Source organism: Aptenodytes forsteri, unplaced genomic scaffold, assembly GCF_000699145.1.
Source record: "Aptenodytes forsteri isolate BGI_AS27 unplaced genomic scaffold, ASM69914v1 Scaffold97, whole genome shotgun sequence".
In the NCBI taxonomy this organism is placed as follows: domain Eukaryota; kingdom Metazoa; phylum Chordata; class Aves; order Sphenisciformes; family Spheniscidae; genus Aptenodytes; species Aptenodytes forsteri.
In genome coordinates, this window is record NW_008795036.1 from 1,379,469 (window position 1) to 1,404,113 (window position 24,645).

Here is a 24,645-nt window from a genome sequence, read left to right on the forward strand (position 1 = left end):
GAAGGGAAGGGAAGGGAAGGGAAGGGAAGGGAAGGGAAGGGAAGGGAAGGGAAGGGAAGGGAAAGGGAAGGAAAGGGAAGGAAAGGAAAGGGGTGTCTTCAGAAATCTCTGAAAGAAAATACCATTTTCCTTCCATTATTGTTCTCTTAGAAGAACTGCACTTGACTGACTAAGTTAAATAACACAAGCAAAAGATGATGATTCATGCTGCTTTTCCTGATAGTTTCTAATGTTCAAAAGCCAGTATCACAGCTGCAGCTTTGAATAAATGCGTGGGGAAAGGAATAAAATTATAGTAGGTATGTTAGCGTAATGTTCCCAATGTGCAGCCTGTGTATGTGATTACCTAATATTCCTTACCAGCTGTTTCTTAACATTAGTCATAGTGATCTAAAACAACCACCCTCTCTTCATTTATCTCAGTAAACATTGTTCTTTTTTGAAGAGGTAAGCTGTTCAGGAACAAAAGTTCTTCCCTCCTCCCCTTCAGCTCTTTCGTATGCATGTCGTAATCATCTTGAATTGGAAACAGCTGACTGTGTAAGTAATAAACAGTGAAGAAATATTTAAATATGGTAATAGCTATATTTGAGTATCATTATGAATATGTTTCCTAGTAGTGTCTGGAAAATGCAAGGCTCTGTTCTCACGTCAGTACAAAACAAAGATAAAATGAGGAAATGTTTTCATTTTCTCATTTAACACTACATTTCTGTCTTTCCAAATGGAATCAAGATATCCTCCACAATTCAGTGTTTGTCTTTTCATTTGAAGCTGCTTATACTGTACAATCATTTTGGTTTTATTTCATTCAAATATGCATTGTCATCATTCATCACCTGTTCATGCTAGCATCTTCATAAGTGTCTGTCCCACTTACTGATGGTGAGCTGTGCTCTGTTCCTGCCTAGTTCCCATGCAACTCAGTGGGACATGTGTTTCCAAATTCACTGGGACACATTCAGTGGAGCAAAATGCTGCTCAGGGTGAGGAGAATCTGCTCAAGGTATGTCTGAAGGGGAAACGGCAGGAGTGCTTGTGAGACTGAGGAGAGGCAGCAAGTGGATCTCCTCACCCTGTGGCTTCAAGTAACTTCTCTAGGCAGGGTGGGACCTTCCTTGACAGGACGAACTGCAAACCAAAACCTTCCTGTAGCTGAAACCACAAGACTCATTCCTTTCTCCGGAAGAAGGCCAGAGTCAAGACATGAAATGATATTTAGGGTCATAAGCTGATCATAAGCAACCTGGTCTGGACCATGTGATCTCTAAGAGGGCTTCTTTGTTTTTGTGTTACATCTGTGTAAGCAAGAGTGTAATTCTGCCCAGCACTTAAAAGTGATCATTTCTTGCTGCGTAGTCTAAGGAAAGACCAGATTAGTCCGTATTCTGGTATGTGTATGATACCAAAGTGGAAGCTGAAATTTCCTACCTGGTCTTGAGCACAGAACAGATTGACAGGAATGCTTTTTTGTCAGCTGTCAGCAACGAGAAAGATGCGTGCCTCTGGAAAAATAAAGCATTCATGAAACAGAAATCAGTTGATAAGTATTTGGATAAGTTTATGAATAAGTATTTAGAAAATGCTATTTAAAACCCTGAACAACAAGAAACTCAAAAGACTAATCAATGTGGAGAAATAATCAAACTGGGCATATATGGAGGGAAAAATACTTTATTTGCAAGTTTGAAGGCTAGTAAATGGTAGTAAACCACAAATATCAAGGAAAACTGTAGAGAAAGGCTCAGCTGGGGTTTGATTAAAGATCAGTGGGGAGGTCTCATTAATATGTAAAGTGCAGTGTATGTACCTCTTTGTCAACATATAGCTGGTGCAAAATCAAGGTTGATTTCTGCATCAGAAAACCCATGTTTTCTTTTGTCTTTCTACTAGCCTACTCAAACTGTGTCTTCTTCTCTTTCTGTTGGCACCATGTTCCTGATCAAACTGATGGGCAACACAGAACAGAAGACTTCTGATCTCAGACTGTGTTGTTTTTTTTTCCCTAAAAGAACAATCAACAACTAAAAGAAATTCAAGTGATTTTCTCAGTACCTGCTACTATGTAGCTGAATAGCCAAAGCTCTTTATAGAAAACAATCTTGAAAATGCAGTCCCAGAAAATGAAGTGTGCCATTTATAGACAGTGAAGAAGCCTTCAAAATTGGAGCACATTGATTAGTACAACACATTCTGCTCTTAAAGTTATTTAATATATGTAGAATACCAGCGTGAAGTATGTACAGTCAATGTTTCTCTTTGTACTTCCATTTAGATGTTTGCTGCAGCAGAAGAAAGAGATGTGTCAACTGAAGCATATGTTAGGATACCTGACAGACTAAAATTTGAGGCACAGTATTCAAATACTGAATTCAGGTCTTTTGTATAGGTAACCAGCTGTTATTTAACAAAAAGATACCGCATATTTATTCACAGTGGAAATATTTATAGTGAGCACATAAGCAATGAAAGCATGCATTCTGGAATACTTTAAAAACAACTGTGTAAAAGCAATTTATTTCTGAGGAAGTTTAATCCAGTGTACTGCCATACTAGCTCACCCTCCTGCTGTTGCCCATACATTATGTTCATGAAAAGTAACAGCTGTAACATCTGTTATCATCACAGCATATTTTCAGCACAGCATTAACACACATTTATACCATATATGCAGTCTTTCTCTTCTCCTCACCTCTTCTTCTGAGATAACTACTCCTTCAATATAAACATGCTGTGCTTGTATAACCTGAGCCTCCAGAAGTTGAAAGGCATTCACAACATATCTGGATCTATTGCCAAATCCTTCCAGACTGGGAACATACAGAAGACTCTGATTGGGAAATCCTCAGCAGTTAGAGCATTCAGGGTTCTTGAAAATGAGTACTTTCTTCTTTTTAGTTTACCTGATTCAACAAGGATGTTCCCTGTTAATGTTAATATTTCTGGGATGTCAGCAAAGACAGTAACCTATCTCCTGGATTTCTACAAAGCATGTTTCCTTCTTCTTAAACCAGTTGAACCAAACAAGGGATTTAAAAGCTTGAATCTCACTCAAGTCTTCATTTTCACTTGTTTGTTCTTTTTTTTTCCCTTGTACTTACCAGGAAGGAACAGTAATCAGCCAGCTAATAAGTAACTGATACACTCAAATTTCATGGTCCTCTCTCACAGTCCTCCACATTTACAAATCTACTGTGGAATTTACCTCTTATTTTAGGAGGGCCATGTCTGGTAGAAAGATGATGAAATAGCAACTGTTTGTCATCAAGCTATTACAGATGGGGAGAACTAACTCTGATGACATATCTTTGGTCTCTTTTTTCACTTTTTGTCATTCAGCTTGTGGGTGTTTGGTTATCACTCAAAGCCTGACTGAGTCTGATTCACTAAGCATTTGGGCTCTAGCTTACCAGTGCTATGTAACATCAACCTTTATGCAACACATAGGATTACACCTGCACATCTAGCTAGCTAGGTCCTGTGTTCCACACATCCTCCTTCCCCGGTCAAACATAGCAAGAATTCATGATCAACACTAGCATAACACAGAGTTTCAAGACCATTCCAAAATAAAAGCCCCAACATTCAATGATCTATGACTAACTGCTGATGCTTCAGGTGATTGCTTCCCTCCAAACAGTGTATTTCCATAAATTCTGGTTACCTCCTAGAGTCTAGCTCTTGACAGTCATTGACAATCTTGACAATCATTGATAATCATCTAGGATTGCTGTCTGTGTTGACCCTACCTGGGTAAAACAGCCAACTCATAAACCCATGTTCTCCCATATATGATCTGAAGAAGGTGTAATTGATATGTCTGTACTGTGTGACTGTTTGAAATGACTTTCATGTTCAAAACAGCTTCTGGGTCACCACTGCTATCTGTGATCTGCCTTGTTACAAATAAGCCCAGTATCATTTTCATGAAATAATAGTAATAGTCAGAACCTCACATGAAAATAAGTCTTGTTTTTACACTAATCTACCCTATCAATATCTGCAAATCCCCCTTGACTTTGATAGCAATTTGCTGGATGAGGGAATAACAGGCTATTGATGATTTACTTCAACCTATATATCATTGCAAGCCGCTTAATCCTTTGTTACTAATTGGTGGCTTACTATTAAACAATACTGTGTCAGGTATGGTGCATCTATAGAAAGCTGTAAGATAAAAACCTTCTAGTAATCACATTTCAGGGAAATCATGGAATAGGAGCATAGAGTTTACAGCCCCTCTCCCATACAATCTGGAAATATGCTGTTCTCACCATCCTGTGCTTAGACTTTTCAGTATGGTCTCATCTGCAGCAGCAGTTTCTGAAAGTCACAGTTTGCATTTCATCTAATCCTGGTCTCCGGTAAATAAAGACATGAAGCTTTGTATACTTATCGATCAAGATGAAAGTTTTTGCTTGCACACATTGCCATGTGGATTTCCTGAATTAATCATGCTGCTATAAGAGCAAAAGTCCTTCCCTGAAGAATTCAGTCAACAGTTACGTTTTCCTTTTTTTCAGAATGCACGAGGACTAAGGGGAGAGGAGGCAGTCGTGGGTTCAAGCAACATTTCAACCTGGCAATAAAAATCAACAGACGTTAGAACCAGTTGCTCTGAGTGATTTTAGCAAGTACCAAAATTGTAGTGCTAGACACATGAATTCCGTGTAATGGAAGAAATACACCTGGCAGGAAAGGCAATACAGCTAAACTGAGACCTTTGATAACATGCCCTCCCATTCAGAAAAGGAAGATGTAAAAGACTTCCTGGAAACAATGAATTAGGTGGGGAAACATGCTTGTGCCTCCTGTGCCACAGCTGGAAAGTGAAACCATTGTACTACTGAGCAAAGGCAGTCAAAATGAAACAGGGTAAAGCTCTTCACTGTCTGGGAGGTGTGATATTTAGGGTCAGGTCAGAGCATGTGCACAATTGCTTCCCTGTCATGCGTCCCAGTGCACATGTGGACATCTCAGCTAGGTTTCCGCAGTGCCTCCAGTGCATGGTAAACTAGTTCTAACTCAACGAGCGCCCTTCTGTCTGCATTTAAGTTACAATTTAATAGCATGAATTATTGTTTCATCTTCTACAAGATTTTTTAGCATTTTGTGGAATGACTGCCACGTGAAATACAGACAATAAAATATTGACAGTGTTCATACAGCAGTTGGGAGCAACACACTTTTAGCTCAAGAAGCTGCAGGGTGAATTCTGTGTCCGGTGTTAGACAAAGAGATCAGGGCACATGGGCCCTTTTGGCCTGAAAAACCTACGAATTACTTCGATAAAGGTAACACCTGGCACACTATAAAGACAAATCTCAAAACCAGACATTGAATTTGTTTATATTTGTTTAACAGCATACAGGAATAAAGAAATGAGAACAGGGCCGACAAAAGTAATGACACTTTGAAAGTAGAACATGTAAGAAAAAGAGACAATAAAAAGTTATGAGAACATATTAATCACACAGTCTCACCATCTGTTGACTCCATATATATATCCCATCCTACTGCTCCATATGGTACTCGAAGATAAATACATATAATGATGGATAACAAGTGAAAAATAGCACACAAAAGGTCTAACGTACACATAGTAAATAAGCATATGGCATAATGACCCCATTTTGGTGTATCTGGTATGACCTCCCAGAATACACAAGCAAGGAAAGGAACTGATCAGCAATTGAGCAAATGTGTCATTAAACAGATCTAGTGACTTCAGTCACTGAAAACTCAAAAAACCTCAGCTATGGAAGGAGCCTTAACTGAATAAACAGTCTAGGAACATTAAACCCTGAAAATAACGGGACATCATACGACCACAGAGCTCTGCCCAATTGCTCTGTCACTCCTCTTCCATATACACCCAAATATCAGTGACTTTCTTCTATCACAAATCCTATTTTGCTTCGTCTGTGGGTGCCTTCAGTGATGGAGTTTCACATTTAAGGAACTAGAAATCATTGAAGATACTCTTCTGTGGACTGTGGAGCAGAGGACAGAGGTGGAGGTGCGCTTCCTCTTTTTCTGCAGATTGTTCCCTGTGCGAGGTAGAACATCGCTCAGCTAAGAACCAGGTCTTCTTGCATCAGAGAACAAGGCTGGCCTGTAAGGCAAGTGGAAATAATATTGCTCAGAAGGTGGATAGTGCTCCAGAGGAGCTGGTAACTCTCCCCATTTTTTGCTTCCCTCCTCTTGCTTCTCCTGCCTGCCAAGTTCTGGGTAGGAAAGAAGTTGAACTCTGTGCAACATGAAGGTTAGTCATGTGTGTAAGTACTGCGTTTTCTTTGCAGTCCCTGCCAGAAGAGTAGGGTTTTTTCCAACTGTGAACTCTGGGCACCGAACAGGGGCATCTTCAGCTTTTCATTCTGGTTAGAGAAGCTGGTTTGACAAACATCCTGTGGTCATTTTTGGATGTTCTTTTTCTGTCCTCTAGTCCCATCGCAGCTTGTTTGTTTGGCCAAATATATAGTTCTACAGTCTTCCATAATTTATTGTGTGTGTAATTAACGGATGGATAGCCTGTTTAGCACTGTCTACATTTCCCTCTCAAAAATGTAGAACTAAGGATAGAATTTGTCTTGCTATAATTGGTAGCAGTTCCTGTATGAATTTTCATATGAGAATCACCTGGCACATCAAGGAACTGGGCTGCGCGAAGCAGATGCACTCTACTTCTGATAGCAGCTATCAGCTCCCAGTTCGCAACAGACTTTCTGATTTGTAAGGGAAGCAGGCAGCCTGGTGCGCAAATCCTACTGGTTTAGAGGGACTTCCTTTCATTTGCACCCTCTTCCCCCACCCTGTATTTGTGGACTTCCATGTCATGCAGAAGCGATGAGCCTCTGGCCATTGGTTGCTACGGTTTCCATGGCAGCTACAAAGATTATTTTGGAAAGCAGTTGAATCTAGCTGGAATCTTTGATCTTTATTTCTTAATTAGTTGTGCTCAATGTACAAGTATTTCCTATATTTCTGCTCCTATTACAATTCAAAGGTTTCTCTTTGCTTTTTTTTTATGGGAATATTTTCAACCCAGCAAGGAAGTTATGCCTGTGCCTGAAGGAAAGTCACTGCAAACTGCTAATCTATCGGCTGTGCTCTGGGGTTGCTACCTTGGTGTCACTGTGAGCAGAGGTCAGCATGTCACGGGAGTAAGCATTCTGCATCCACTTTCCTGGTCCTGGGCAAACGATAGACCTGGCATGGGCTAAGACTCTTTTTCTGGAACATGGAAGAAGCAGAGTCCTGCTTGAGTGCTCTACCTGCCTCCAGCCATAGCTCCAATATTAAGAGCAAGTGACATTGCTACACTTATACAAGAGAGGGGAGGGGATTAAACCTGGTCCCGTTGCTAAGTACTTTTGTGATTAAAAACAGAGAGCTCTTGTCAGGCTCTGTTTACTATTCTTAGTTGTGTTTTGTTTTCCTGCAGCTATGTGGTCCTGATGGATGCTTATGGTTGCAGAAGCCCTGTTTATCACTTACGTTGTCAGAGCAGTGATATGTGTTCTGCCAGGTAAGATTTAGGGGCACGTGTCTTTGTGGCAGAACAGTGAGCTAAAAGGATTTCATGAGGGAGTTTTTCTATTTGTTGACCACAGATAACAGATGAAAGATCTGATAAGAGCGTTCGTTTCTCTCTGGAAAAGTGACCTTTCTGGTGGTTCAGATTTTAATACTTTTTCCTTAATTCCTGGTCATCTGTCCACCTTCCGGTTTTGGCCAGAAGTGGAAGTATTGCCCTGCCATGAGAAATTCTTTTTCTGGGGTATTTTGGACCCACTGGGGCAGTGAAGTGCTAGAAATCTTTGTGAGAAATCTTGTTCTCGTGAAATTTGGAGCCTCATTTGGAGCACTGTTTCCTCAGCAGCATGTGCTTACTGGGACGAAAGACAGAGGTTGCTGAGCAGTGTAACGTTTCATCTGTCTTCTGCTGAGCTGTTTAAGTAACCTAGAAGAGGGGAGGGCGTGCAAATAGCACATTAGAAGAGAAATCGGTGCAGTAAAGGTTATAAGCAGGCAGTGACAAATCATGACATCTTACTATGTCATCCATCCCACGTGGACAGAGGATAGTCTATTGGCTAGAATGCTTTTATTTTCCATAAATAAATAACGGTGCCTCATATCAGTCTATGTTGACAGGGCTTTCTAGTTTTGGAAGCCAAAGGCAAACTCTAACCTTATTCCCAATCCAATATAGCCAACATGAGGCTCTTTTTTTTTGTCTTGTAGGGTAAGCCTACATACTAAGCTGCAAAGGGGAGAAGGTTCAAAGATGAATTGAGCCAGCTCAGAAATCAAGACCATATAACTTACTGTAATCACTGCATCACAAAAACCTGATTTCTCCCCTGCAGCAGTGACTATGAAGGCAAGAGGTGAAAACCGTCTGTGCAGGTCGTACGCTTGGCTCGTACAGCTCGTACCCATCTTTTCTGGAGGAGGTTGTGGGGCTGGGCCTTGGTGAATCCATCTGGACTTGAGTCTTGTCCTTGTTGCTTCCATGCACTCCAAACATGTAGGTCATACTTTTTTTTGGAGCACAGTAGACTAAATTTTTACTGGTTTGGTTTTAACTCTAACCCAAATGTCTGTCCAGAAAACCAGGTTGTCCAGATCATTTCTGGATGAGTGCTTGGCTGCCCCTGGCAGCCTGCCACTCCCAGACAACCAAAGTCCCTGCCTTTGCCTCAGGCTGGGTCTGGCTAGGTAGGTATGTTTCTGTTTGGTATGCTAGCTGTACAGTCTGAGATAGTCTCATTTTCTCACTGGCCAGATTTTCGGAGGTGTCAAGTGCCCACAAATCTAAAAAAGTCAAAGGACATCTGGGTGCTCTGAAAATCTTGCCACAGATGGATACATTCAATTCATCCCACAGAACACTTGCAGGTGATTTAGTCTGTCCTTAGCTGCTTTTCCTGCCACATGTTTTACTTCTGGCTCTCTTTGTGATTAAATTATATTAGCAACTTTGTCAGCTGTCTGACTGGGAAGCTCCTGCTCATGAATCCTACTGATGAGTTCAGATTCTATACCTTCCCCTTTATTTATTTACCTATTTTTTTAGAGGAAATAGCTATTTTTGGAGAAAAGCATAAACGTGCTGTTAGCGAGCATAGCATCACCATAAAAACTAGTAGACAAAGGTGATAATATTTTAGAAAATCTTCATGATTGTTCAAAATATACCAGGAGCTTTGTGGCCTTTATTTGTGATTCTTAGATACTCAGATTTGATAAAGTTGTACCAATTTACTTTCGCTCTCGTGTGCAGTCTGTGGTACAGCATCAGTTACCCAAACTAGGCATATATGTGTATGTAAGTGAATTAGTCTGTTTTTCAGAGAAACCCCACAAAGAATAGTCATCTTTTCTCTCCTCTTAGAATTCACCCCCTAATACAGCTTACCATCTCTTTAGGTCTTAAAACCATGGTTGTGATTTTTTTGATCTATGAACTGGATACTGCTGTTTGGCAAAATCACTGTGAACATACTGCAGCCAGAGGAAGAGGCTACTGAGTTTTAACTATAGCCTGGTATTTCTGAAGTTCAGTTTTAGGTAAGGCGGTAGAGAATGACAGACTATGGAACAACTTAGAGATCGTGGAAAAATTCTGTAACATCATTTCATTAGGTAATTAGAACATTTAGGTGACTCAGTTTTTTTGTAATCAGCCTTACTGTTTGGAAATACTGGGAGCCTTTTCAAGCTGATTAAGATGTTCCTCGAATGACATATTACTTTCTTCAAGCTCTGTTTCTAAAACTGCATCAGCTATTTGGCACATGCTGAAACCTACTTTTCTACGACAGATGAAGGAAGGGCTGTGAGTGAAGGATGAAGGAAAGGCAACTTGTCTCTCTAAAGAGAAACTTTGTGTACCCAGATGTTCTTGGATCACCACAGGAAAAATGACTGATGCACAAATCAGAGTTCACATTTGTTGGTCCAGCAGTTTCTATCTATTTCCCCACTAAGCTCAGGCTGTTTTCAGATGGAATGAGGTGTATTTTTTTCAGTTATGATGCTGTGGAGGCTTTTCTTATGACACAAGAGAATAGTAAGAGAGGCTGAAGGATGAACATTTTGATGGGTTTGAGATCAGCCTTCCAGCAAAATAACTCTGATCATGAGCAGCCATCTCTAATATGTGCTGGAATTTTATTTTGTATTCATTTGGAAGCAGTTTATTGTTAACTTCCCCTTCCTCCCTCCTCCCCCTGCTTTGTTTCTTTTCTTGGATTACATAGAAGCTGTTTTCTTCTGTTACTGGAAGTAGCCCAAAGTGAGTTGAAGAGTTTTTCTCCCCCTAACCTTCCCTCCCGGACCTGAAACACGCCAGTTTCTATGATGCCTCCTTTTGTTTTTGACAAATGGTATTTTTTGACTTTTGAGGGAAGGGGGAAGTGTCAACAAATTTTCAGACAACTTTCATTGTGATTTAATCTGGGTATCTGTGTGGGAGAACAACTAGGAGTCAAGGACTGTCTCATTGCTCAACACTAGCCATCCTAAACTTGAACAAAATGTGCTGCTGTGGGGAGCAATAGGTATTTTGGCTTTACCCTGCAAAACTACTTTTAGCAAAACTAAACTGATGCAAAGTGTGTTTGTGGTCGGAATGGTCAAGCATCCACTGAGTTAACTGGATTTCTATGAAGTCAGTGCCTAGAAGAACTGCACTGGATCAGTGTAGTTAACACCTCTCCTGTGCCTTGTGGTGCAAGATTGCATCCTTAAAACACTTGACACTTTAACTTCACTTGTACTGAACAGGGTAACAGTCCTCGAGTGTGCCAAGGAATTACTCCTGTAGCAAGGACAGCAGAATAAAGGTCCAGAGTAATTTCTAACAATGCACTAGGTTTCATTCAACTGTCATCCATAGCAAAGACATTGAGGAGGACCAGAATAAAAATGTGATGGGTGCATAGGAAATATATGAAGCTGGTATGTGAAAAGGCAGATCTGCCTGACCCTCTGTCCCCTGGCTAGGATAATTAATGTGCAGTTGCACAGTTTTGTTCTAAATGGAAGAACAGCTCATGCTCAGAGATGTGGGTGAATAAAAAGAGTGTTATTTGAAAATAAGATCGTGCGAAGGCTTGGAAGACAGCTATTGTGTGGCTACACCTTCAAAGGAACCCTCTAATTCTGTTCAAACAATAAAGGAGAAAGAAGGCCCAGGTCCATTCATGTGAAACCATGAATAGTTTCCTGGCTTTGGGGAACATGCAGCTTATGCTTCATGAGACTGTCATCTCCTCCTCTGAGAAAGCACAGTGGAAATACCCTGGAGGGAAAAGTCATATGGGAGAAGATCAAAGCAACCTGAAAAATGTAGCTGAATGGCACTAGAGAGGCAAGGGGGAGGGATGATAAAACATGCCTGCTACCTAAAGGCTCTGACACTGACAGGGTGAGGGAGAAGGAGATCAGCTGGGACAAAGAAAAGGCACCCTCGAGAAACTGTTTGCCATTGTGTGCTGTAACTATTCCAAAAGGTGCCTATCTAGAGTAACGTTAACACACCCTTAAGAAAATAAGATAGACTTTTTCCCTGTGATATTTTTGTTTTACTTTGCAATGGTTTTTTTTTCTTCATGCTTAAATAAAGCTGCCTGACAACTTACATGCCTTTTAGACTTTGGGATTTTAGGAGAGACCAGATAGAGATGACACTTTTCATCTCTAATCAGTAATACAGAGATCAGTAATACAGAGAGCACATACCTGGCGTCTACCCTGCCCATAATGTGCCATCACAGGGCATAGACTATGGACCACTCTCCCACACAGTGAGTTGCTCTTGGGCCTAGGCTGTGCAAAACTGGCTAAGGTAAGTGCATAATCTTATCACGTCTCCTTAAAATCCACAGCCCATTCCTTCCCCAACCAGTAACCTGCCTGAATTGATGGTTAAATCTAAATTTTTTAGAAAAGAATATATTTAAGACAGTAGTATGCATAGTGTGTAGCACGATGGCCTAGTGCTCCTGTTGGACCTTTAGATTCCAAATTAGTAATATTCAATACAGCAATAAGTAAACATCCCGTGATTACAAGTGAAAATTTTTCAAATGGATCTAAAGTGACGCTTATTAGCCAAAACCTTTGAATGACAGAAGAAGCTGGCATCATTTCCCGATTCCTTTTCAGTTAGGAAATGTCTGTGGTCAGAGCATTTTCATCTATCGTGAACCCAAGACTCTAGATTAAGAGAAGTGGCTAAAATGGATTTTTATAAATTCGGTGCAAATGCAACTATTTTGAGGAAGTGAATTTCTGCTACAAGACGCACTCTTCTGAACTTGCTGCTTGCTATCCAGGTTTCACGATCTAAATGATTTACTGTTTGTTGCCTCTTGAGAGCTGCAAAATTTCATTCTTATGATGAAAACTCCTGGGGAGATGCACTCATTTGTAGAGTGCTTCAGCTCAGATGAACTATATGAGTGTGTGCATAATAATACCGATGACAGACTTTCTTGGCTGATTTTTTTCAATGTATACTTGTGTATTTTTTTTGTAATTTTTATTTTTGGGGCATAGTGTCTGGGGATTATAATCTTGATTGGGACTTCCAGTTCAAAAAGGGAGCAGTAATTCTTTCCTTTGTTTGACTGGGGTTTATCAGAGTAGTGCTTATTTAACCTTGTGGGCGTTGTCGTGTGATACCACTTTTGGGCCTGACAGGCTTGGGAGATTTCCTTCTCTACCACCTATGACGTAGCTGTGCAAATGAAAAAGGGAACTTAGTTTACTTCAGGGAACAACTTGCTTCTACTCTGATAAGATTTGGTGTCTTTCACCTCTAAGCTTACCCAGAGTTCCCAGAGATTAAACAGTGAGGATAAACTGAGTTCAGATTAGCTGAGCCAAATGAGGTTTTTAATCCTGCCGTTTTAAAAGCAATACTGAACAACTTAGGGTTTGTTTGCTTGTTTTGCCAGTCTTCTAGTAATCAGGGAAACTTTTGATACAAAGTGGAAATGTTTCAGGCCTAGAACCAGTGCATGGGTGAACAATTGCAGAATCTTTTGAACAATTTAAATGAGGGAGCATGGTGAGCTCTCATCAGGCCAACAGCAACCTTGTGATGGCATGGGATGTGCTCAGATGAGTGCGCTGCTGTAAGAGGAAGCAGAACAGCAGATGCTGCTGAGATGGCATTGGGTGAGTTGGCCTGAGATGTAGCTGCTTGCCCCGGCCAGCCTCAGCCCGTAGCAGAATATGACTGAGACCTCTGGGGAGCAGTTGCCACCTCTGATTAATCATACAGCCCCCCATTCCCATGGCTTTTCATTGTATATTTTGAATGTCTTGGTCACTTAAAGATTTTGGTATGACACTCAGGAGGTTGAGAAGATTAACCATCCCAGAGTCCTGTCATTTCTCATTTGTCCCATAGCCAGTGGGTCATAGCTGGGAGCCATGCTCTGCCTAGGTGTTAGTTGCACAACACTGCAACTTGTGGTGGTGCTGCTTGTATGAAGTTGTGTGTATGCTCTGCGCTCAGTGTAGGCATGTTCATACCTGCTATATGAATCTCTGCAGGGCTTCTACTTTACCAGTGCTTTAGTTTGGTTTCTTAAGGAAATTCTGGTTATGCAGTCATTCAGTGTGCTTGCCCCCTTTCTCCATCCCCTTTCCTCCTTCAGTAGCTTCTTATGCAACCAAAAGGTTGAGGTCTTAAGGAGGTGTGTTTCCTACAAAAGTCATGAAGCTGCATAAAACAGAACAAGCTTACCTGTGCCCTTACTGAGAGGCTGACTTTGGTGAGCTGGTCTCCTTCTGGACACCAGAAAGTCAAAGAGAGGAACCTTATAAAAGCCTCGACCATGTGAAAAGCTTCATCTGAATCTTATGCCTCATTGAATGCCAAAATTGGGCAAGCATAAATCTGCAGAAAATGTGAGTCCTTAGTTCTGGATTAATGGAATGGCATCACAGCCTAATGCTCTCTGAAGGCCCAGACTCAGCTGAAGACCTTCCTTTACTATCTCCAGGCCTGTCCTGTTCTCTCAGTCCAGCCGCACAGTGAAGGAATTCTGTCTCCAGCCTTCCAGATCGAAGAGTAGAAACGAATAAAGAAAAAGTCCACAAGGGAACTGAAAAAAGAAGCCTGCTCCCTCGAGACCAGATAGAGATGACACTTTTCATCTCTATTTTCATCTCTAATCAGTAATACAGAGATCAGTAATACAGAGAGCACATACCTGGCGTCTACCCTGCCCATAATGTGCCATCACAGGGCATAGACTATGGACCACTCTCCCACACAGTGAGTTGCTCTTGGGCCTAGGCTGTGCAAAACTGGCTAAGGTAAGTGCATAATCTTATCACGTCTCCTTAAAATCCACAGCCCATTCCTTCCCCAACCAGTAACCTGCCTGAATTGATGGTTAAATCTAAATTTTTTAGAAAAGAATATATTTAAGACAGTAGTATGCATAGTGTGTAGCACGATGGCCTAGTGCTCCTGTTGGACCTTTAGATTCCAAATTAGTAATATTCAATACAGCAATAAGTAAACATCCCGTGATTACAAGTGAAAATTTTTCAAATGGATCTAAAGTGACGCTTATTAGCCAAAACCTTTGAATGACAGAAGAAGCTGGCATCATTTCCCGATTCCTTTTCAGTTAGGAAATGTCTGTGGTCAGAGCATTTTCATCTATCGTGAACCCAAGACTCTAGATTAAGAGAAGTGGCTAAAATGGATTTTTATAAATTCGGTGCAAATGCAACTATTTTGAGGAAGTGAATTTCTGCTACAAGACGCACTCTTCTGAACTTGCTGCTTGCTATCCAGGTTTCACGATCTAAATGATTTACTGTTTGTTGCCTCTTGAGAGCTGCAAAATTTCATTCTTATGATGAAAACTCCTGGGGAGATGCACTCATTTGTAGAGTGCTTCAGCTCAGATGAACTATATGAGTGTGTGCATAATAATACCGATGACAGACTTTCTTGGCTGATTTTTTTCAATGTATACTTGTGTATTTTTTTTGTAATTTTTATTTTTGGGGCATAGTGTCTGGGGATTATAATCTTGATTGGGACTTCCAGTTCAAAAAGGGAGCAGTAATTCTTTCCTTTGTTTGACTGGGGTTTATCAGAGTAGTGCTTATTTAACCTTGTGGGCGTTGTCGTGTGATACCACTTTTGGGCCTGACAGGCTTGGGAGATTTCCTTCTCTACCACCTATGACGTAGCTGTGCAAATGAAAAAGGGAACTTAGTTTACTTCAGGGAACAACTTGCTTCTACTCTGATAAGATTTGGTGTCTTTCACCTCTAAGCTTACCCAGAGTTCCCAGAGATTAAACAGTGAGGATAAACTGAGTTCAGATTAGCTGAGCCAAATGAGGTTTTTAATCCTGCCGTTTTAAAAGCAATACTGAACAACTTAGGGTTTGTTTGCTTGTTTTGCCAGTCTTCTAGTAATCAGGGAAACTTTTGATACAAAGTGGAAATGTTTCAGGCCTAGAACCAGTGCATGGGTGAACAATTGCAGAATCTTTTGAACAATTTAAATGAGGGAGCATGGTGAGCTCTCATCAGGCCAACAGCAACCTTGTGATGGCATGGGATGTGCTCAGATGAGTGCGCTGCTGTAAGAGGAAGCAGAACAGCAGATGCTGCTGAGATGGCATTGGGTGAGTTGGCCTGAGATGTAGCTGCTTGCCCCGGCCAGCCTCAGCCCGTAGCAGAATATGACTGAGACCTCTGGGGAGCAGTTGCCACCTCTGATTAATCATACAGCCCCCCATTCCCATGGCTTTTCATTGTATATTTTGAATGTCTTGGTCACTTAAAGATTTTGGTATGACACTCAGGAGGTTGAGAAGATTAACCATCCCAGAGTCCTGTCATTTCTCATTTGTCCCATAGCCAGTGGGTCATAGCTGGGAGCCATGCTCTGCCTAGGTGTTAGTTGCACAACACTGCAACTTGTGGTGGTGCTGCTTGTATGAAGTTGTGTGTATGCTCTGCGCTCAGTGTAGGCATGTTCATACCTGCTATATGAATCTCTGCAGGGCTTCTACTTTACCAGTGCTTTAGTTTGGTTTCTTAAGGAAATTCTGGTTATGCAGTCATTCAGTGTGCTTGCCCCCTTTCTCCATCCCCTTTCCTCCTTCAGTAGCTTCTTATGCAACCAAAAGGTTGAGGTCTTAAGGAGGTGTGTTTCCTACAAAAGTCATGAAGCTGCATAAAACAGAACAAGCTTACCTGTGCCCTTACTGAGAGGCTGACTTTGGTGAGCTGGTCTCCTTCTGGACACCAGAAAGTCAAAGAGAGGAACCTTATAAAAGCCTCGACCATGTGAAAAGCTTCATCTGAATCTTATGCCTCATTGAATGCCAAAATTGGGCAAGCATAAATCTGCAGAAAATGTGAGTCCTTAGTTCTGGATTAATGGAATGGCACCACAGCCTAATGCTCTCTGAAGGCCCAGACTCAGCTGAAGACCTTCCTTTACTATCTCCAGGCCTGTCCTGTTCTCTCAGTCCAGCCGCACAGTGAAGGAATTCTGTCTCCAGCCTTCCAGATCGAAGAGTAGAAACGAATAAAGAAAAAGTCCACAAGGGAACTGAAAAAAGAAGCCTGCTCCCTCATCTTCACCTTGGCTGCCATCTAGTACCGTGTTCTGGATGAATACCCTGGGTTTCTGTAGAAAGCCTTGTGCTAGCATCAGTGGTGCTGGTGCTCTGCATGTTTCTGCTGTGGAACATTTACTCACGTGAAAGGTGGAAGAGGTGTGAGATAGGGATGCCTTGGACTGCACAGTATCCCTGGGACATGGACCACATCTATTCTTCTGTAAAAGATCTGGCATGGTTTTTGGAGTTATGTGGAAAATGCACTGAGAGGTGTTTAATAAACATTATGCATCTCTACGCAGTGTCCTATGTGGAGAAGCATCATTGTCTCAGCTAAGGGACAGTAATGAACTTAATTTTGAGACTATATGTGACAATCAGAAAATTTCCTCTCCAGGCAGATCAGGAGCACAGCTGTTCTGTGTAATATGCTAGACCTATATATAGGTGTATATAGAAAGACATTCTTGTCTCTTCACTGCAAAAGGGCTGCAGGTTAAGCCCAAATTTCTGTTAACAGAAATGATACATTGTGTAATTTGTCACCTTGGAAAGCTCTCTGAAATGACTGCTATGAACCCAAGCTATCTCTCATTTCAGCAAAGTTTCGGTGCGGGAACCTTATAGGAAAGTAAAAGTCTGGGAGTTACTGGCACTCTGCTGAAAGAACAAGTCACCAAAGAATTCGTGGTGCGCTGCCTGAATTCCTGGTTGCAAAATTGCAAAAGTTGTTGCTGGTTGGTTTAGGGTTGAAAGTGATGGTATGTAACACTCTCTTCTGTGCAAGGTCAGGGTTTCAGTTTTCTCTGATTTGTGACATAAACAAATAGCAAGTGGCTTTGGAATGTGTGTCTTGAATAGATCAGCCCAAGAATAGAGATGGTTGCTCTTTCTGTCACATTTTCTCAGCTTTTGGAAGTTTCCTACAGTAAAGGATGCAGGGCTTCTTCTGAGGCAAGCACTGCTAACTCCACTCATGAATGGAAAGCGATGTCTGACCATGTGATACGAGAACAGCACTTTCCATGTTTGCCTGATTATCGAAGAACTGGAATCAGCATTGACGAAGATAATGTGATGTCACTCTTTAATCTGGCAAGCCTGCAAACCCACTTCCTCCTTGTGTAGGCTGGAGGTCTCATGATTGCCATTTCACTCTAAAGCATTCATTGAAAATGATGTAAGACAGTAGAGCTTTGACTCTGTCCTTTTTTTTAAATGAATGAATGCTATTGTGAAACTCCTTGCAGCTATATTAGGAAATACACTGGTTATTCAACAGAATATACTGGTTATCAAACAAAAAGGAAAAAATGAAAAGATTAACTTCATCGCAAAATTTAGATTTTTTGGGGGGGCTTTAGCTTTGATTTCATTTAACATAGATCAATAGGCTAGCCATCAAGTTAAAATTCATGATCAGAAACACCCAGAGCCTGGGCATTGCCAGGATTGAAAGAAGCTGGTCATCTTAAAGATGAGGGTGGGGCAGGTACTTTATACCATGAGGATCCTGTCCGTAACTTTATCTTAATATGGTTTTAACAGGTTCCCTGGAATAGAACACTTACATTTCTTGAGATTTCTAAATGACTAGGAAAATCTTGCAGGAGGCTGCTCCTGCCAGGGTTTGTACTGCTGTGACTTGTGTGGTGGGGTACATGCTTTTGCAAGGAGTAGTCTCTGAACTGTTGATAGTCAGGGGTCAGCTAGGGATGACAGTGAAGTCTCTTAAGTCCTTTTGCATCGCACAGTGCCACAGCTGTTGCTTGAGCAATGCACGCTGCTACTGCAGGCAGGGGGTTGTCCAGTAAAAATACATTATAAATGTGTTCGTATGCATTTCACGCTTAGTGGAATACACTCATAATGGGAGCTAGCAGAAAATCTTCTAACTATCCCTCTCATACTGTTCTCCTTCTCTAGCCCTACTCTCTCCTGCCTGTGAAGGCTGTGTACTCTTTAGGTAGGATGGCAGCCACTTCCAGTAGCTTTACTATAACATATAGAAAGTGAAACTGATTTTTTGGGGGGGCCTTTGGAACCTTACATGCTGCAGATAATAATCACTGTTTCCTTATTAAAACAGCTCAGTTTGCTAATTAGGGCTGAATGTGTAAAGCAAAACAATTAAGGTAAATCCTGAAGTTTTGTTTGGAAAATAGAAAAAAAGGATGGAAAAAAGTTCAAACTATTTTTCTCAATATGTGTTTGAACTAGATTCTTAAAAGACTGGTAAAAGACCTGAGCAAACATTGGATGCCGTTAGAACCACAAGATGAGCTGAAAGATGCCATAGTATTTGATCATCTAATTAATTCGCTTTTTTGTTCATGGATTTTGAGGAACGTTGCTTTGAAATCGTGATTTGCACTCTTCAGGAACTTCTGGAACATCATGTAGGAAAAACAAAAAATGTAGTGGTTCTTCAAAGGATGGCTGAAAAGTATAAAACCTGTAGAGGTCTGTTCTTTCAGGGCATTGTCATTTTGGGGAAAGAAGTGTGATAGCTATTTTTTGTTGTTGTTGGGAAAGGCAGGGGAAAGAAGAAGAAAAAAAGTATATCCTGGTTAATACGAGTATAACGTCTTTCTTTCTGTTTGCTTTTCCTTAGATTGCTGAACTAAAAAAAATCAATTATTGGCATAGCCCCGTTCAATACAGACTTTTGTGAAAGCAGATGGTAAGAGCTTCTATTACCTGTGTGTATAGGCCAACTGTTACAGAATAGGACAAGCCTTCTTAAAAGTATTCTTTATTACATGTGACATGAAACACAAGCATGCCTGCACATAGACTAGGACAAAATGTGACACTGAGTCGGATGGCAAGGTATGCTGGATGCAAACACCAAAGCTTGAGGGCACAGCTGAGCCTTGCGCGGTCACATTGTATGTGCTGCTCTTATTCTGCCAGGGCTTGACACTGGCTGAAGGGTGACTTGGAAGGACTGGTTAGAAGACTGGATGGTGATGAGGTGTTCTCCTGATAGCTCAGAGAGAAAAAGAAAACATGGGCACATCTAGAAGGTGAGGATTTGTAGCAGTGGGTGATCAAACCCTATGTCCTGTGTTCAGAGAGACTGCCTATCAATTTTATAAAGTCTTTGAAGACACTGTTGGGCTCCTGTAACATCAAGATGAACCTGAGGCTTGCTTTTTTAAAGGAAACTGAGGACTCTGGGAAGTTTGTAAATTCTGTTATTCAAATTCCTGACCAACATCTGTCAGGTATCTATCTCACTTTGAATCATTTTCCTGTCTTTAGTGTCACCAGTGGCACAGCTGAAAATGCCAACAGAAACAACTTTTGGACCTCAGCACAAGCCATTACTTGGCAATTCATCTTGATGAGTTAAGCAAGATCTGTGATACCGAACACCTGCTAGCAGGTTCCTGGGATACTTCTGATGATGCCATTGAGAAAAGCTTATTCTTTCACTAAGCTGATGCTAAAACCACAATAGCAGAATGTATATTCAGGACATTTTATGATATAGGTATCAGGGTCCAGGAGGAGCAGTGTACTGCAGTGCGCCTGGGTGGTGCAAAGAAACAGTAGTGGTCTGGACAGCTTTTTACTAAATAAAGCATGTAAAGGCCTTCTTGGCTTCATATATAGTACTGGGATTGTAAGAAAGAAGAATGTCTTGAGAGGTAGGATAGCTATAATGTGATGCCTTTAAAGATGTAAAAGCACTAAGCAAAGGTAAATTAGTAAGTAAGCACCTTTTTTCAAGTTTCTCTGATGACACAGCTTTCTTCTGCCATTCATACCTTGTTCAGTCTGGCAAAGTGCCTTTTCTAAGGTACCTGCGTACTATGCAGACTCCTAAAATTAAGGATTAATGTACAAGTATACTTCTTTTTCTTCCTAAATAGTTGAACAATCTCTTCTTTTTACGTCCTTCAGTGATTCTTACTGAGTGGTTGCTTAGTCCAGGAAACTTCTGGCTCTGGACACACAAACCAGGGAAACCTTTGATTCCGCCAAATGTGAGATGCCCATATATGACTGAGTGAATGCATTTGGCAAAGATCAGAGAAACCAATCTTTGTGAGCACAACGGGAAGTCTATCTTCCCGGCTCTTTGAAAGAGCTGAAGAATCAATCCAGACCATACAGGAACTCTAAAATCAGCATGTGAGGGAGCTTCAGGTGCAGCTGCCTGGCCCTTACTTTCTTTTCTCTCCCCTCTCCCGGCAACGACGATAGCACCACTGACTGGGCCATTGAAAGCGAAACTGCAAGATGCAGCTTGTGAGGTGGCCTTCCAACCCACTTTAGCTGCAAATTCAGCAGTTTGGCAGTTTCTGCAGGAGAATCTTCCCCCACCCTGCCTGCGGAAGTCTTGAAATTCCTCGTCTCGTGCTGTTGTAACTCTGCAGGGCAATTTTCCCTCAACATGCTGGAAACAGAAAGAGCTTTACAACTACCTAGTGATCAAAATTGATCTATAAATCCGTTCCTGCCTCCCCTTATCCCTGTTCAACCTTGTATGTACTGTCCTTCACCATCATGGGGTGCATCACAGTATGTTCTGAGCATATTTAAAATTATCATTTTGTATCTCTTTTTGTATATTAAAACCAGATCACTAGTGTGCTGTAATTAAAGGTTTTGTATCACTCTGGAGCTTTAGAGGAAGGAGGCTAAGAATGTGGATGGTTTGGGATGTCCTCTTCTAGCACATGTCTGGATGACTCATTAAGGCTAATTTTAAATGCTGATGTCAACATTTAAATGTCCTGTCAGATTGGCTTAGTTTGCCATTATTCTTTGCACCCAAGGCCAGTTGCAAGGTCTATGCCCTGCTCTAGTCTCACTGTAGGTGTTAAAAGTCCACATCACTGTGCTCTGCAGCAGTTGTTTAGCTGCAAAGCACTCTAATAATGGTCTTCAAAGTCCAAGGTAATACCAAAGCTCAGAGAAGAGGTCAGATGACCAGCTTGTATATGCCAATATTGTGGAACGGAATATCCAGCAGCACTGGAAGAGTAAATGTTCTAATTCTTAACCTTTCCATTGAGTTCATTTGTTGTGCTCCTCTTCTTTCAGAGAAATCTGAAGGGTATCTGCCCCACAACAGATCCCAGTTTTGATATGTTGTTGAGAAAACCATTATAAATGCTGCTTCCTTCCATATTTATTTTCTTTATCGCTGTTCTAGGTTTCTCTTAGGGCTTTTATATGGTGGTTGTCTTACAAATGTTAATGGAATAAACCTGACAATTTCTTGTGAGAAAACTTCAGCAGATATTTAGATATCTGCTCCAGAAATTGGATTCTTTGAGTCATTGAAGTTATTCTGAATTCTTTCATTGATTGGCAGAGCAGAATTTTTTTAATGTTTAGTATATATCCCAAAGCAGAGATTTCTGCATTGCAGCAGGAACCAGAATGCAGAGACATAGTGACTTGCTCATTGTGACACAGGAAGCCAGCAGAAGCACATAATTTGAAGCCAGATCTCTGTTCTGCCCTAGGACCTTTTTTCCTGGCTTTTTAATACCTTGTGTCTGAAGGCCAGATGTCAGGATTTTAGAAAATGGAAAGCTGTCATAATTTGTTACTATGGAACATATTTGATGACCTGACTGACCAGTGTTACCTTCAGTCCAGAAATGGTCATCATCTACTACTGTCATCCGTCAGATGTCATTTATAGTAGGTTAACTTGCAAGACAGGAAAAGTGAGCTACAAGGCTTTCCTAAAGAGAAATGAGCTAAGAGGCTGCATAGCACTACTCTTCCAGACGCTGCCTGTTTTTAAATTGCAGTGGGGAGTGAAGTCTGTCCTGTCTAGCATCTGTCACTGGCTGGGGTGTGGGTCTGTGTTCTGTAGCAGGGATGTTGAGCGTAAGAGCTGTGTCTCCCTAGGAAGTATTGGGGGACACTGCCATCTACTGTCTCCCTTACCTGAAATAATAGTTTGGTTATCGACTTTGTAGGAGAGATGACTTTCTTCTCCTGTTGCTACTACTTTTTTTTTTTTTTAAAAATAACTCTTTTCAGTTTCTTGAGTTTCTTACTTGCACACCTCTCTTAAATGTGGAGGGATTCTGGCTGAGGTGCAGTAGAAAGAACACAATGCTGGGGCTCAGGCAGAGTAGCTTCTATTTCTACCTCCACCACTTGGCATATTGGAGAACCTTGGGCAAGTTCCTCTGCCCCAATTTCCACCCTGGTAAATGATGGTACTGATCTGCCTCATAAACTGCATTAGTGTTTTAGCAGCAGATCACTGTCATTATTATTCTGTTGAATAGCTACAGATTTGATATAGTCCAAAGGAGGCGTAACTCTGGTCTGGGAAATCCATGCACAAGTGTGAGGGAAATTGTTGCCACAATATTTTCTTTTTGAGACAAGTATCCAGTGTTGCATGCTCTCTTTCTTTCCCTCTGGTGATGAGGACTGTACCGTGACATGTTATCACACTTCTTTCTTCTTCCTTTATCCCTGCACTGGCCTCTGTACAGAGGTGGGCTCTTGCCCTTGGGCGGGGCATAGACAGAATCACCATCCCCTCCAGTGTGAGCAGCATATGTACAGCAGCTGAGGGGAGCATGTGGTTCCACATTCGTGATGTCAAAATGAGTTTGTAAGACAGCACAAGCATCCCAATGGCCTTAGCTTAGTCATACTGCTCGGTACAAAACCAATGCAAAGAATGCTGGGTTCAGTTCTAATTATCCACTCATAGTTAATTCATAATTAACAACAACAGTCAACACTGCTGTCCTACTCATTTAATGTCTTCAATATTGAAGGCTCTGAATCAAATTTTTTATGTGTGAGACAGCTATAACTCAGCAACATACTCATCTTGTGAAACTGGTTGTTTTGGGTAGTAAAGTTATGTATTCATGACAGGAAATAAATAAAATTGCAACTTGTTGTAAAGCATTTATTAATTTTTGTGGGTCTAACTTCTGGACAATAGTTATCACTGGGCAGTAAATCACTTAGATTGAGCCCCAAGCACTGAAGGGCAGCACAGATGAGAACAAGCATTCTAAGATGTACCTTTCTATTCTGGCAAGAGCTGGATGCGTTGATCCTCCCAGCTGATCATGCTACGTTTGCATACCTCAATGCTTCTAGGCAGCCAGTGCTGCAAGGATGCTTTGGGCAAATGCCGTTGTCCTGCAAAGCCTTCACATGGCTGGGAATTAAGTTTTATACCTCATCTGTAGCAAATAATATATACAGGCCACAAGGTCACAGAACCAGAGAGTCAGTGATGTTGGAGGAACTTCTTGAGATCTTCTTGTCCCACCCCTGTGCTCAAGTGGGCTAGGTGGACCAAATTGCCCAGGACCAAGTCCAGTTGGATTTTGAATATCTCATGGATGGAGACTCTACAACCTTTCTAGGCAACTCGTGCCAGTGCCAGGTCATCCTCACAGTAAAAAAGCGTTTCCTGGTGTTCAGATGGAATTCTATGTGTTTCAATATGTGCCCGCTGCCTCTTGTCCTGTCCCCGGGCAATACTGAGAACAGTCTGGCTGCCTCTTCATCCCTCTGATTTATACATTTGATAAGATCCCCCCTGAGCCTTCTCTCCTCTAGGCTAAACAGTCCCAGCTCTCTCAGCTTTTCCTCCAGGCCCATAATCATCTTTGCTACCTTTTTCTAGACTTTCTACAGGAAGTCTGTATCTTTTTTGTACTGGGAAGCCCAGAGCTGGATGCAGTAGTCCAGACGTGGCCTCACCAGTGCTGAGCAGAGAGGAAGGATCACCTTCCTTGAACTGCTGACAACATTGCTCCTAATGCAGGGGATTCTGTCATACAGTCCTGGGAGAGATCCCTTCAGCTGACAGTGACAAATAACTCTGCTTAGGTGCCATCATGCTGGACATGCATGCTTGAACTTCTTGGGTTTGGAAAAGGCAACTATGCAATCTCTTGCTTCGGCCATTCTGGTACAATTCCTTTCTGGCTATCACTTTTGCATGGAACTGGCATTTCATAGACTAAGATTTCTTAGACAGTCAAGAAAAAATTATCATTTT